Consider the following 14,390-nt stretch of genomic DNA (forward strand, 5'->3'; position numbering starts at 1 on the left):
ATTAATATAATAATTATTCTTGCCACCCAAAAAGTGCCAATTTGTCAAAATCCAAGACAATGAATATATTATATATATATATATTATATATATATATATATATATATATGTGTAAGGGGCTAAACAGCATGCAGATTACATGTGCAATAAATATATTAATATGTTGATAATATGCATAATACCATTAAGTTCATTGTCATGGGGAAAAGGCACGAAAAGCTGTATGGGTAATTCTGCACAGCGCGTATTTAAAAGCATATGCTTAAATTACTTAATCGGCCTGAGCCCGGAATTAAGTTTTTCCCCTTTTTGTCTCAGAATAACGAGAGGGAAGAACCCGGGAACATTACGTAGGACATATTTTCATTTTCCCGCCGTGCATTGTACAATGTATCTTGCGCTTCGCAACGCTACGTCCCATTCAATGCAACTTAATCCGGGATTATGTTTACGAATATGATTTTCGGTGTGAAGGAATATTGCCGAATTATACGAGAGCGGAATGGGCAGGATTAGGTGTGTGAAAAAATTATGATTTATCACGTAAAAAGCCAAACAATTATTATGCTGTAATCCCTTGAGAAATTATTTATGCGATTATGCCTCGCGTGCATTGAATTTACGGTTTAATTTATGTAAACGGTTAGTTAAATATTAAATACATTTTTTTTAATTCACTTTCTTTGGGAATTAAAAAAACTCTAGGGATACCAGATATTTTTAAATTATGTAATTATTAATTGGGTATTCTGGACAAATATTATTTATGTAAATGGTCAGTTACGTTACGTTAATAATGGCTACGTAATAATAATGTGTCTTTTCGGTTGTAACCAATAACGTAACTATAATGAACGTTCTTCCTTTATGTTTAATTATCTAACCTCTATAATACTAACCGTAAAAATCAATGCTTGTATAATTTAAAAAAATAAATCCATCTCTGCGCGGCGCTTTCAAAAAAAATCTGTGTTATTAATATAATATAATGTGATTATCCTCGATGCCTCTCTCGCATCCCCCAATATACCAGGACTTCAATCTTCACACCGCCCGAGTTCGTCGTCATCCAGGTATTAGTAGGTATTTTGTACAAATGTGCAGTCATAATGATATTATGCGCAAAGGTTTTAGGCTTGGCGATCGGGGCCTACCATATTGGATACAATGCGATAGACAGACTTAGATCACGTGACGAAAAGTTCATATAAAAAAAAACATCATTGACGTCATCATCCGTGACGGAATAATTCGATAGATATATGAAAGACACTGGGGCATATATTTTTAAAGCTTTTATAGATTGCTATGTAGACTGTATTATTTAAGATACATTCCTACATATAGGTGCGACAGATGTCGTTGGCATTTTTTTATAGAACATAAAATAATGAAGTGATTATATAAATACGACAATATGCAATTAAAAATATTTTTTTCTTCAGAAAGTAGGGTTTAAATAATCGCCTAGTATGTAGTATTCGCCACTAACTGATACTCGTATGAGCGAAACATGTATCGCATTAAATATACTACATTTTAAATGTGTCACTAAAATACCAATAAATTTAATAAAACTCCCAACTGCAGTTGTAGTTTATGTTGTTTATGTTAAAAAAGCTCATTCTAAAAAAGCTTTCCATATCTAATCCATCTGAAACTCCCATGGTTTTCATCGCCTACCAACATCATTTTATTAACATAAAGCAAATTGCTTTTATGGTGACCTGATATAATAACGTCATCTAAGAGTATTTTGACTCTCAGCGAAACCCATTCTATGATAATATTATTATTATGCATACAAATTTTCCACTTGAGGTGATCTGCACCTGTTTAAAATAAATATGTTTTGGGTATTCCCAAATACCCACGACGAGTTATGAGGCTATATTAGGTATATGGCCCATACAGAGTGCGGCTGTTACTGACATATATTATGTTATCAGTGGCGTACATAAATATTTGTAAACGAAGAGGAAATTTACTAAAACAATGATTTCGCAGTACTGTTAATAGTTTAGTTTAAATTTAAATAATTTCACCGTCGTAACAATCAATCTATCGACGCGAATACAAAATTTTATATCCCCAATGCGTTTAATTTTGTAATATCTATATAGCATCATCATTATTTGTGGCACTACAAACCTTGGCAGGTCCGGGCCTCTTCCAAAAAGTTTTTCCTCTTTTTTCCCCGTTTTGCCGAGCTTTCTTAGATCTACCGTGGCGCAGTTCAAACATTAGGTATAATAATAGGGAAGTGGCCGTTCCTACGTATCGCCTTTTTCATATACCTAGGGTACCAAGTTATCTTTTTGTCTTAATACAACTGTACATAATATCTTCTTTATATCTCGACAATCAGCTAGATATCTAATAAAAATAATTACAAGATAAAAAGAACTTTTGGTACTGTTCGGTTATACGGAATACAGCGGAAAACGCATTTTGAAAATACCCGATATACTGGATTATTTGTTAGTTTGGGTTAGTTTAGGTTAGGTATGGTTGGGTTAGGTTAGGTTAGGTTTGGTTAGGTTAACCTAACAAATAATCCAGTTTATCGGCTATTTTCAAAATGTGTTTTCCGCTGTATTTCGTGTAACCGAACAGTACCGAACTGTTTATATACAAAGTTTTTAAATTTTCTGTTGAATCATATAAACGATCACAAAAATTTGTACTGATAGAAATACTGAATAATGAAATGTCATTGCATATTGATTTCCATAGTAACGCACGTATATATTATTTAATAATTTAGCTGCTGGGACCCCTAGCAACCAATAATGGTATCGAAATAACTTTTCATACAAAACAGAATTAACTAAAAATGAATTCAATTCTACTTAAAGATGGCTAAAAGTATTTTTAAAAAATGCATTGGCATCGTGTTCTGATATATTCTATAAATTTCAAATGTCTAATCGATTGCAAGATTTGTACCGGACAAATAACCACCGGAGAATTAAGAATACGACCTAAAAAAAACGTTGTAATAATTTTGATTCTTTTAACTATATCATAAATACTAATCATTTTCTGCCCGTTCTAGTGGCATAATAATTACACATATAAATTGTCATTTATTCCATCATAGTTTCCCAAAACTTGTCAAACTATCGCTCATTTAAGAAAATAAATGTTTAATCAGCGAGTATATAAAGTAAGACAAAAATTAATGAAAATCTAATTAAAATGCAATGACTACTTGGAAACATATAAATGACACACACTAATGATAAAATATTTAAATGCATAAAGCTACATTAGGTAGATACTTCAAAACATATAAATGATTCACACAGGTGAAAAACCTATTTGTATTATTTTCCCCCTATGAGTAGCTTAACGCTATCTATAGCCACATTGTCTTTCAACGCCCCAAATTATCTACTTACATACAATACAAATGGTGTATAATAAATAATTTGTGTTCATGTCTTCATAACATTAGTGACTAAGTAATGAAGGCATCTTATAAAAAAGGGAGAAAGCAACAGCTCTTTGTGCTTTTCAGTAAGCTTATTTTCTTATATATTCGTTCTCACTAGTTTAAATGTAAATGTTATCTATCTATATTATGTTCTTTTCTTTACTATTACGTTATATTTTTAGATTTTCCTCTCGTATAACACGCCACTTCACCCACTGTGCAATAATGTCGCGAAACTTGGCATGAATATCAAACAACAGGGGCAAGTTTCAAGGGAGTAAGTTTGGGACAAAGTAGTTTACTCGCTGCTGTATTGTTAGTCGTGTATGAGGTATCATTTAACCGAATGATACAATCAGCGATACGATATTGCCTAACTACCTGTCCATTTGAACTGGTTGACATTATACTTCACAGGGAAACGTTTAATGAACATGCAGAGATGAAAGACTTCTATTATAGATAAGATCGTATGCCCGCCCGGAGCACAGCTTGAATATTATTAAAACTGATTTGTGATATCAAACAATTCGGAATCTAGATATAAGAAGTCTAAGCCTTCTCTCACATCTAAACTCGTCACGTCTGCTGCACAGCCGCCATAAATCAAACTTTCTAAGAACATCGCTCCGATGTTGCATATGAAGACCGCGCACATCTACCTAGCGACAGTCGCCCGTATTCTCTCGAAACGTATATATATTTGGATGCGGTGACCGGCGAATTGGTATAGAAATGACCAATAATTCGTAGGTCAGTTCTTCGACTCAGCAATAAAATGTTTTTTTCAAACTAAAAGTCGCATTCGACCAATGTGCGGAGCTCCATTGGGCAACGTGTGTTTTGTGACTAACGATGACGTCACATCGACGTATTAGACGAGACAAGTTTTGATGTGCGCATAGGTTAATATGCATTCCGTATTAGAAAATTTAAAGGCAGTCGATTTTTCGAATCCAGCGTTTGATAACAAGTCCGTTAATTTCTTTTTCAATTGGCAACCCTAAAAACAAAATGGCGGTTCGCGTTCTGGTTTGAGGTCTGTTGAATTGTTTACATCATCATCGAACGCATTTATCGGTATTTTACATGATTGAAAATAATGGATTGTTTTGGCTGCCTAAATAAAAATTACGAGAAAATATCTCTTCACAGATATTTATAGCAAAATTTTATACTTATTCAAATGTCTGCATTGACACAGCAATATGTGAGATACGTGAAATGTAAAATTGAAGTCGAATTTAATCGGTTTGTTGGTCTGTAACCAATTCTATAAATTTAAGACTAAAGACTAATGATAGCAGTATTATATGAATTCAGTATTAGAAATTTTGAAGACAGTTAAATTAAAATCGAACGATAGTACGCATGGGTGGTTGAATTGGTGACAAGTTCGTTAATTTCTTAATTTGTTGACAGCTCCAAAAACTAAACGTCGGCTCGTGTTCTAGTTTGATGTCTGTTGCTTTGTCGACATTACCTACGTAACCATTTATCGGTATTTCACATTTTTTATACTTATGATTCAGGCTATAAAGAATTCAACAAATAATCAAAAATAAATAGGTATCATAATCGAAATTTCCCTGTAAAAAGTTAATAGTTTTAAGTGATCCAACGAAAAGTGTACAATTGAATGACAATCAAATTCGTAATATTTTATAATCGCATACCTATTTTTTTAAATTAAGGCTATACCTCAGCTGAGGCATGGTCTAAAAAGATCGTGACTAGGCGATGCGCGGATTGTGCAAATGACGCGAGCCGAACGAAATATAATTTGTCATAAATCCAACATGAGTCCATTTAATGGTATGTTTATTGTTATATTACCAATAATAATAGTATATTCATTGTCATGTTTTCTTTTTCAAGTGGAACATGCGGAACGTTTTTAAGTCATCTTTACACGATTTAAGATTATATTCCTCCGACGCCATCACTAAACAAATTGACGTGCTCACGAGTGGACTATCGCTCTCCGATTGGCAACGCGGCCGAAATTACGTCCCATATAGTGTTGAAAATTATTTACTGTTTCACTTATGTACGCTCTTAAACACACATTTAAAGACGTGGAAGACCTTGTTCAAAACGGACATCCTGGCTGAGGAACATCCGAGGTTGTGATAAGAAGAGTCACGTCTGATTCGAGGACACCTTCTGAATAGCAGCAGAAACTGGATAATTGATATGGCACACAAAGACGAAGATACAGTATGTAAGGTTTATCGAGAGTAATAATATAGCATACACAATTATTGCATAAAATGTTTATAAAAAAAACCCTTTCTATAATGTAAGTATTATAAAATTGCGTAGCCAAAGAATAAAAGCCCCTTGTCACCCTAAATAAAGAATAAAATATAATACAAAAGCCATAAAGGAAAATACAAGGACTCGAGCCATTTACGCAGTGAAAAAAGAGTGAAAAAAAAATCGCTGAAAAAATCCAAAGCTATACACGTCGACACCTGTACAAAGGAAATATTTGAATAAAAAGGTATTAAAACTTTAACAATAACCGAAGTTTATAGCTCTGGTAAAACGAGAATGCCGCACCGAAAAGTTTTCCTTGGGAACATTCTTCGCAAGACATGTGGGAAAACCGTAGCGTACCTATAGCGATTTTTTTCTCTCCAGGCACACTTACGAGTACCGCACACTCTTGTGGATGTACCGAGATGTGCTCAACTGTTTGGAAACCATTTTACATGCGTTCAATTTATTTATCCTTTGAAGTAGGTAGGAAGAAATTAAACGAATAAAAAATTGCGACTTTAAAAAACGATAATATATGTACGAATGCGTTCAGTAAATTTTAGAAAAAATGACAAATTTCTAGAACCTACATATTGTAGTTTTTCATTATAAAAAAAACAAACAAAATTACTAAAATAAAAACGAATATTTTTTACTACCACTACAAATGCTGTGCTGAGTTTTTTGTGGAAACCGTGTAGGAATACTACTAGTGGCGTGCGGTGATTTTTGCTAACAGGGGGAAAAAACAATCATTGGTGTATACCATACCTATTTCTTAACTTAATATTTACTATACAATTATCTAAGTAGGGTTCTGTAACTCTCTAATTGAAACTAAATGGATGGTGTAGTGTGGTATTACGCAGTAGCGAGGGGTGGAGATAGGCTGTGAAGATTCGAAATAAATAGTGCACAATTGCTAACTGTATTATTAGTTAAATATGAAAACAAATAATTATGACTACCTCCTCCCCTCACCACTGCTATTATACACTTGTGATTGAATGCCATAAAAAATGTTTTTTTTTTTAAATTATCGTAGTATTAATTATTTGGGACAAAGCTTCAGTAATATTATGCGCATAGGTTTTAGGCATTGCCTTTCAAGCCTACCGTATTGCATACGATTCGGTAGACTGAGGTCACGTGACCTGACAGTCATACAAAATAAATTTGAATTCCTAACCAAATAATCGCATACACACGATAGTTGAAGGCATATTCTTTTACCTTTGTTACGAATTCTAAATACTTGAAGATTCTGACGATAGATGGGTCTGTTTATTTTTTAACATTATAATGTCTTTATTGTATTTTCTTATAAGGTAAGCTTTAAATAATCGCCTATTATGGATCCTTCGCCACTGATGTGTGGTAACATTAATTTGTTGTTTTTAAACGCACGCAACCTCTAATTGGATACCCGTCTTGTTGCTCTCTGTCGATTAGTGGGTGGTAACCGTAAAATTATATGACTAAAGTACCCACCCTACCTACTTATTATAAAAGCCTCTCATTTTTCAGTTTGTTGTTAGCACACAAATTTTATGTTACACGAGTTTTGAAAAGTTAAAAAAAACTTACCGGAATGTCGCCGTAACCTTTCCAAAGCGAACTGCGAACAAGATTTATAAAGTTCGGATCATGCGCTTACCTGAAAAGAAAAGAATAAAAAAATATTTAAATACACTCTAGAAAAAGTGACATTTCAGAGGAAAAAGTTATAAAACATATCCGCAAGAAATTTCAGTAATCCGCGACACATTATTCATGTCTTTCGATAAAGTTGTCAGTTTTTTTTCTGAATATTATATAAGTGTATTGAATAAACTATGCAAATTAATGTAAAATGGGATAGGCGGGCACCTGATGGATTATCCTTAAGACATAAAAAAACCAAGGTTACAGTAGGTACTGCATAAAAAAAATCAAAATATTACCCAACATGTGGGAACAAAACGATAAAAATAAAGCTGTGTTGAATCCCGCGACACATTATTCATGTCTTTCGATAAAGTTGTCAGTTTTTTTTCTGAATATTATATAAGTGTATTGAATAAACTATGCAAATTAATGTAAAATGGGATAGGCGGGCACCTGATGGATTATCCTTAAGACATAAAAAAACCAAGGTTACAGTAGGTACTGCATAAAAAAAATCAAAATATTACCCAACATGTGGGAACAAAACGATAAAAATAAAGCTGTGTTGGAGTGTGACATTTATATCATGTCATCTACGTCACCACGGTCGTTACTGAAACTAAAACGCACCTCCAGCATTTACCTACCCTTTGCCGATATTTCAGTATGTTTTCTCTGCGGAAGCAAACGAAGAGCATTATTTCGAATGTAGAAGTATTGTGAAGCATATAAAGGCTTAATTACATTGGCAGACATGCAGATCCAACCAGATCCAACGATACACGCCGACCGTCGTGACCAACATATTTACAATATATGTAAGCAATTACACGCAACGATTCAATCGCGTTGGTCCTTGCTTTTGATTGGTTTAAAATAAACATAGTGTTGCTATTATTAAAAATATGGGTTGACCTAAAACTATTTCTTCGTCAGATTGGTGGCTACACTGAACAGTTTTCCCTCGCAACTTTACGTCAAAACTCAGCTGTCAAACCTAACCTCTCAAGCGGGCGGTAGCTCCGGATATTTTCGTACGTTCTCGGCAATCTTGGCTTGAATCTTCGTGAAACGTGGTAGACGGAAATAGGATTGGTTCCAATTTACTCACGATCGTTCACGATCCCGAAAAACCATAGATAATAAATAGACAATAAAAATTTCGGCATGCAACCAGCATGATGGTTTCGGCTTAATTTCTTTCGTAGTGTTTTCGAACAAATTGCACGTACCTAACCATACTGGGCAATGTTATCGCTCAGTTATTTAGTTATCACGCAATAATAAATACTACAGTGTATAGATTTATGTTTATGGTAAGTATTTCAATGAAATTTCAGTCCCATGACGCGTGATTCTTAATCGTAAAATCATCACTAAGCCCGTGTTTTAGTGCAGCAATAAAGTATATTTTCGAAAGCCTTAATAAACACATAAAATCATTTTTTTTAAATTACACGACGTCCATAAATATTTATTATTATAATTGTACAAGGCGGGAAAAAGTTTACACTGCCATAAAAATCATTATTAGAACTTGTAACTTTTTATACCTACCTTACCTACCCACACAGTAAAAAATAATACTTACATAGTTAATAATAACATTATTGCTGGTTTATTTCATATTATGGAAAAAAGAATAAACCAGACTTTTTTTAATGTTATTTCGTACAGTCAAAGTATTGCCAAAACACCTTGTATATTATTTTATATAATGTACATTTTTAAAATTGAATAATATTGATTATAATTGATTTATTAAATGCATAGCTGTGTAGACACCGAGACAAATCTTAAATAATCGTGTACGCGTAGTCGTTCTTCTCTGGTCTTTCGTACAAGCAAGTCTCTATTGACCACTAACAAACAACGAGGTTTAAACATTAAAGCACAATTTAACCATGTTAATTCATTCCACCAAGCATTCATTCAGCGTTGAATTATGTTAAATAATAGGTTATAATAAAATAAAAAAAACACATCAATGTGTCTTGTAAATTAAAAATCTGAAAAAAAAATAGTTAGTATTCACGGAAATATACTTAGAACAGGGGAAGGCAAACTGAGCCCACGGGCCGCATGTGACCCGCCGGGTATTTTTTTGCGGCCCGCTATCATTAATTGTACTTCTGATTACGAATAACTTTTTTTATATTTTTTTAAAAAATATTGACAATAGATTAAAATTTGAAGAATTTGTTGTTTCGTAAATGTATTATCTCAGTACGTCTTCCTTGCGTCTCGTCTCACACTATGTAACCACTATTTTCTACATAGAACATCGATTTCAATAGATATTGATAGTGTACCGACAGAGCTACAACTTGAGATTATTGATCTGCAGTGTGACACTGATTTAAGAGAATTGCATCGTCGTGAAGAAATCTCCAAATTTTACAATGCCCTTAATTCAGACAAATTCGACCAACTTAAAGATTATACAAGAAAAATTTTCGTTATTTTTGGATCAATTTATATATGTGAACAAACATTTTCGATCATGAACCTCAATAAAAATTCTTTACGATCAAATATCTCCGATGCCCATTTACAAGCAGTTTTGATAATATCAACTACAAAATTAACACCTGAATTTAAAAAAATGTACAACAGTTTCATTCTTCTCATTAATTTTTTTGAAATGTTTATTTTTCGTGATAATAAATAGTGTATATCTAAAAATGGTATTTTACTTGCGGCCCGCCCGCTCATTTTGAATTCTTGAATTTGGCCCTCCATCCAAAAAGTTTGCTCCCCCCTGTTTAAGAAGAAAGAATATTTTGTTGTGATCATTGGAAGTTTGATCTTGAATCTGATTGAAAACTGTATCGAAACACTACGATTTTTTTGTGTTTCATTGATTCCACCTAAGGGGGAAAGGGGATACATCAGTGAAAATGCGTAAATTCGCAGAGTTTCGAGACATGAATCATTTATGAATAAAAAAAATATGAATCTTTTGAAAGATATAATTATATTTCCAAGAATAATTTCGATTTTTAGTTGAGTTGTCAATTAATGTTGAGAGCCATTTTAAACGTAATATCTAAAATGTTTTTTGATCCATTTATAATTTAAATTGCTAAATCAGTACAAATTGAAAAATTTAACGCAAAAATCATTTTCTCCTTTGTAATAATTATACTGTATTGACAGCACACGATTGAGTGCCAAAATAGTTCGTTCGCTTGTTCCAAAACTTAATAAAAAAAACTATATGCTTGCAGTAGAAATATCAAAAGTTGGGCACCACAAAACTGGCGAAAAAAAATACACGTAGGTTAGTTTTAATACACCAATAATGATTACAGTAAAACCTTCAAGCCTTATTACAGTAATCGGAAATACTCGTAAGTATATAAAATTGTCATCCCTCGCACTACTGTAGCTCGGGTGGTGCCTTTTTTACAAAATTTTGCTTTTATTGTAAGACCTCGCTCGCTTATTTAGTAAAAAATATTTTTTAAAATTTCTCGTTTGGTAAAATACTTGCAGATAAAGCAGTGGCGAAGACTCATACTAGGCGATTGATTAAAGCCTACCTTCTTATAAAAAATATTTTTTATTTTAATCACTTGATTATTTCATATTTTCTAAAAATAATTTGATTTGCCAATGACAGATTTCGTATATGTAGGAATGTATTATACAAATTACAAAACAATCTGCAAAGGTTTGAAAAAAATATACCACAGCGCGACATCTGTCTTGACGTGAATAAAGGTCGGATTATGTGTGACGGAATTGTGATTTTTTTTTCGTGTGGACTTTACGTCACGTAACCTCAGTCAGTCTATCGAATTGTATGAAATAAGGTAGGGTCCTATCGAAGAGCCTAAAATCTTCGCACAGAATATTGTTGGCATGACTGCACTTTGTCAAAATGCACATTGTCAAAAATTATGAATCATTAATCGCATATTAATAAATATAGATTGTTTTTAAAAATATAAAGAAATTTTATCTAATAATTTTTGATGTGTATAAATGTTTCGAAAAATACGTAATTTAAATTCATCGATTAATCTTATGTCGTCAGTAAGTTTTTTAAGTTTCATTGAATTAGAGTATCGTCATTAGTGTGTACCTATTCATTAGTAGTAATATCGTATTATCTTCTTATTTTTTCTTTTATTTTGTTAATTGTCAATTCATGGTGGAACTGCATGGTATTGTTGTTTAATTTAATAAAACGCATTTTTTTGTAGTACTTATTCCACTGTTAATCAATAAATTAGGACCGGTTTCGTCCGTCTCAGAGGGACATTTTCAACTCAGTTGAAACAACAGTTGAAAATGTCCCTCTGAGTCGAACGAAACCGGTCTTAATTTATTAATTAAAAGTGGAATAAGTACTACAAAAAAAAAATGCGTTTTATTAAATTAAACAACAAGATTCATATGTCTCGTACGAATACCTGACAAGTGTGCTCTTTTTCTCAGATCTCCACAGCCTACCTCTTTCTAAAAGGCACCCTTCGCCACTGAGATAAAGTTACTCGCAATCTATGGGTTTACTGCATTTGAAACAATAATGATTGCTGAAATTCTTAGATTTGTTGTTATTTGTGTTTATCGCATATTTCGAATCATATTGCAACTATTGGACAGCTTTAAAATACATCGAAGTCTCCGAGTTCAGTCGTTTTCAGTAAGTTCTCAAAGTAATGTGATATCGCGAACAGATAAGATGTTCACTTAAGTTTGTACTTGGATGGCAATGGAAATTCAAAGGATGTGGGTATATTCGGCGTAGTGTGTTCATAAATTCATTTCCCAGGTTTAATGATGGAAGTTTTGCGGGCCCGCGGCGTTTCTGTGATGCAGTTCACTCAAGGAGGTCGATCATTGTAATGCATCTGGTGGATTAACATGGCGACGTGAGTTCATGAACAATAATTTTGTAGGTACGCAAACTTCGGCGCGGATTTCTGTTCGGTTTTCCGCAGTAAAGTTTTCGACACTTGGAAGAGCTGTGGGGTATTATAATTCGCAGAAAATTGGGAACAATATATACAATACATATTATCGCCTTAAAATCATTTAATAATAACACCAATATAACATTATTGGATATTAGGAATTGCAATCCTGGATAAAATTATTCGTTCCTGGAGGTATAGTAGATATTGTTTCAATCCTGAGAAACCTAAGTTATATTGGACCAAAAGCAAGTTAAAATATTTACACATACATTTTTTTGATGTGTCCGACACAGTATGGAAAACCAAAAAGAAATTTCATAATTAATTAATTGAGTAAAAATTTATTAAATAGGTACAATTTCATTTTACAAAATGATAATATAACTTATTTTTAATTGTTGATACATGTTGATTTATAAATTATTGATAGTTATTTAGATTGGCATGTCATAATCAGTAACCTAAACTGCTAAGTTTCACACCCGCGATAGCCGAGCGTAAGTATATGTAGTGAGTTCCAAGGTTCGAATCGTAGTTCGAATCAGGTTGAGCCAGGCGGCTCTCGTGGTGTAGTGCGCAAAGCGCTGGCCTTCCATCCGAGATTTCTGGGTTCAATTCCCGGTGAGAACACAATATTTATGTGTTTTTCTCAAATCCTGGGTATTTGTGATTGTTTAAAATTACGAACAACCACCTTGTAGGAAAAAGCAAGGACATGTTTATTAATAATTCTAAAAAAAATAGGACAAGTAAATAGTTAACATCCATTTCTCGTAAAAACAAAAACAAAAAAATCTTTGCTTCATTTGTATAAGTGCTATAATATTATATTCTGGCTTCATCGTAACACATATTTACGCATGCATACATCATCAGTCCAAGAAAAAACAAACGTGAAAACTATTTAAGAGGTAGTAGAGATACTGGTTGTAAATCATGATATATTTGGGGGTTTTTGTTTACGTACATTTATGCAGGGGCAAATGCTTTCAACTGTAGGTACCTATCTAAAATGTATTTGAATATTGGAAAACCATATTAGTGAGAATCCAGCAGATACAGGTTCAAGTCCCGTCGGGTGTCGTATTTTTTTCTACACAATGATTTTTTCTAGTGTGTATATGCAAGAGGTGTTTTCAAATTATGTATAGAATACAGAATGTTACATTCTCAAATCTTGTCGTATTCGTTGAATAAAAGAAATAGTTTATTATATAATTTATTTACCAAAAGATATATGTATACGTAGAAATTTGGCTATGTATAATATAAGTTATATTAAACATTTACGTTTGTACTTATACGACGAGCATTAGTAAGTTAAATTCAACATTGTTAATCATAATTATATTTTTAAAGAAGTAATATTTTTTTAACATTCTAAATGACTTATAATAATTAAAGGTAATCATTATTAAAAAAAACTAAAATAAATAATGAGTGGGAACCATGATTCGGATAATTCAAAATAATTATAAACGCCAAGTCATTATTACTATTTCAATCAAAATTATTTTTTAACTACTAAGCGCTGTATGAAAGTTTTGTAATACTTGTGAGGTAATGACAAAACAATTATTTCGTATTTAGGTAAGTGTGCACAGAATCCCTTTTTAAAATCAAATAATATAGCGGAATTGTCCAACATATCGATCACGGGATGGATTTTATCAATCGTGAAAATATAAAAAGCGTATATTATATTCAGTTCACATACATAATAATATCATTGAATTTTTAAATTCGTATTAATCATTCCCATTTTTATCTCTCTATTTTATGTCCTTGCTTTTTCGTACACATGTGGTTGGAATGGTTAGTTACATTGATGTGCAGTTAATTGTGTTCCTCCATGTATATCTTTAATTTTCTTTATGGCCAGAATTAAATATTGTGTTGTGTTCTTGTTTTGTTTAGTATTTCGTAAGGTTTTTGGAGGTCAATTTTATGGTTATGCTATCTACAGAGTTCTGAGAGTCCATCGCTTCTTTTCTAGTATAGGGCAGTCGTTGATGACATGCCACACAGTTTGAGATGTGTAGCCGTCACATGGACAACAAGTCATTGTCCCTCAATTTAAATCTTTTTACATAGGCTCGCACTGCTCCGTG

At 32.7% G+C, this 14,390-nt stretch overlaps 1 long non-coding RNA gene across 1 annotated transcript in view; it reads right to left on the reverse strand.

The window, feature by feature from the left end:
- Positions 1-6,737: 6,737 nt before the first annotated feature.
- The window catches only part of LOC147070911 (uncharacterized), a 163,359-nt gene continuing 155,706 nt past the window's right edge, over positions 6,738-14,390 (reverse strand). The window contains exon 2 of the long non-coding RNA XR_015070899.1: positions 6,738-7,361. This is a non-coding gene — a long non-coding RNA (uncharacterized LOC147070911). The remainder of the gene's footprint in view (positions 7,362-14,390) is intronic.

This window comes from Rhyacophila brunnea, unplaced genomic scaffold, assembly GCF_057557595.1.
Source record: "Rhyacophila brunnea isolate RB1 unplaced genomic scaffold, BYU_Rbru_1.0 scaffold_21, whole genome shotgun sequence".
NCBI classification, from domain to species: Eukaryota; Metazoa; Arthropoda; class Insecta; order Trichoptera; family Rhyacophilidae; genus Rhyacophila; species Rhyacophila brunnea.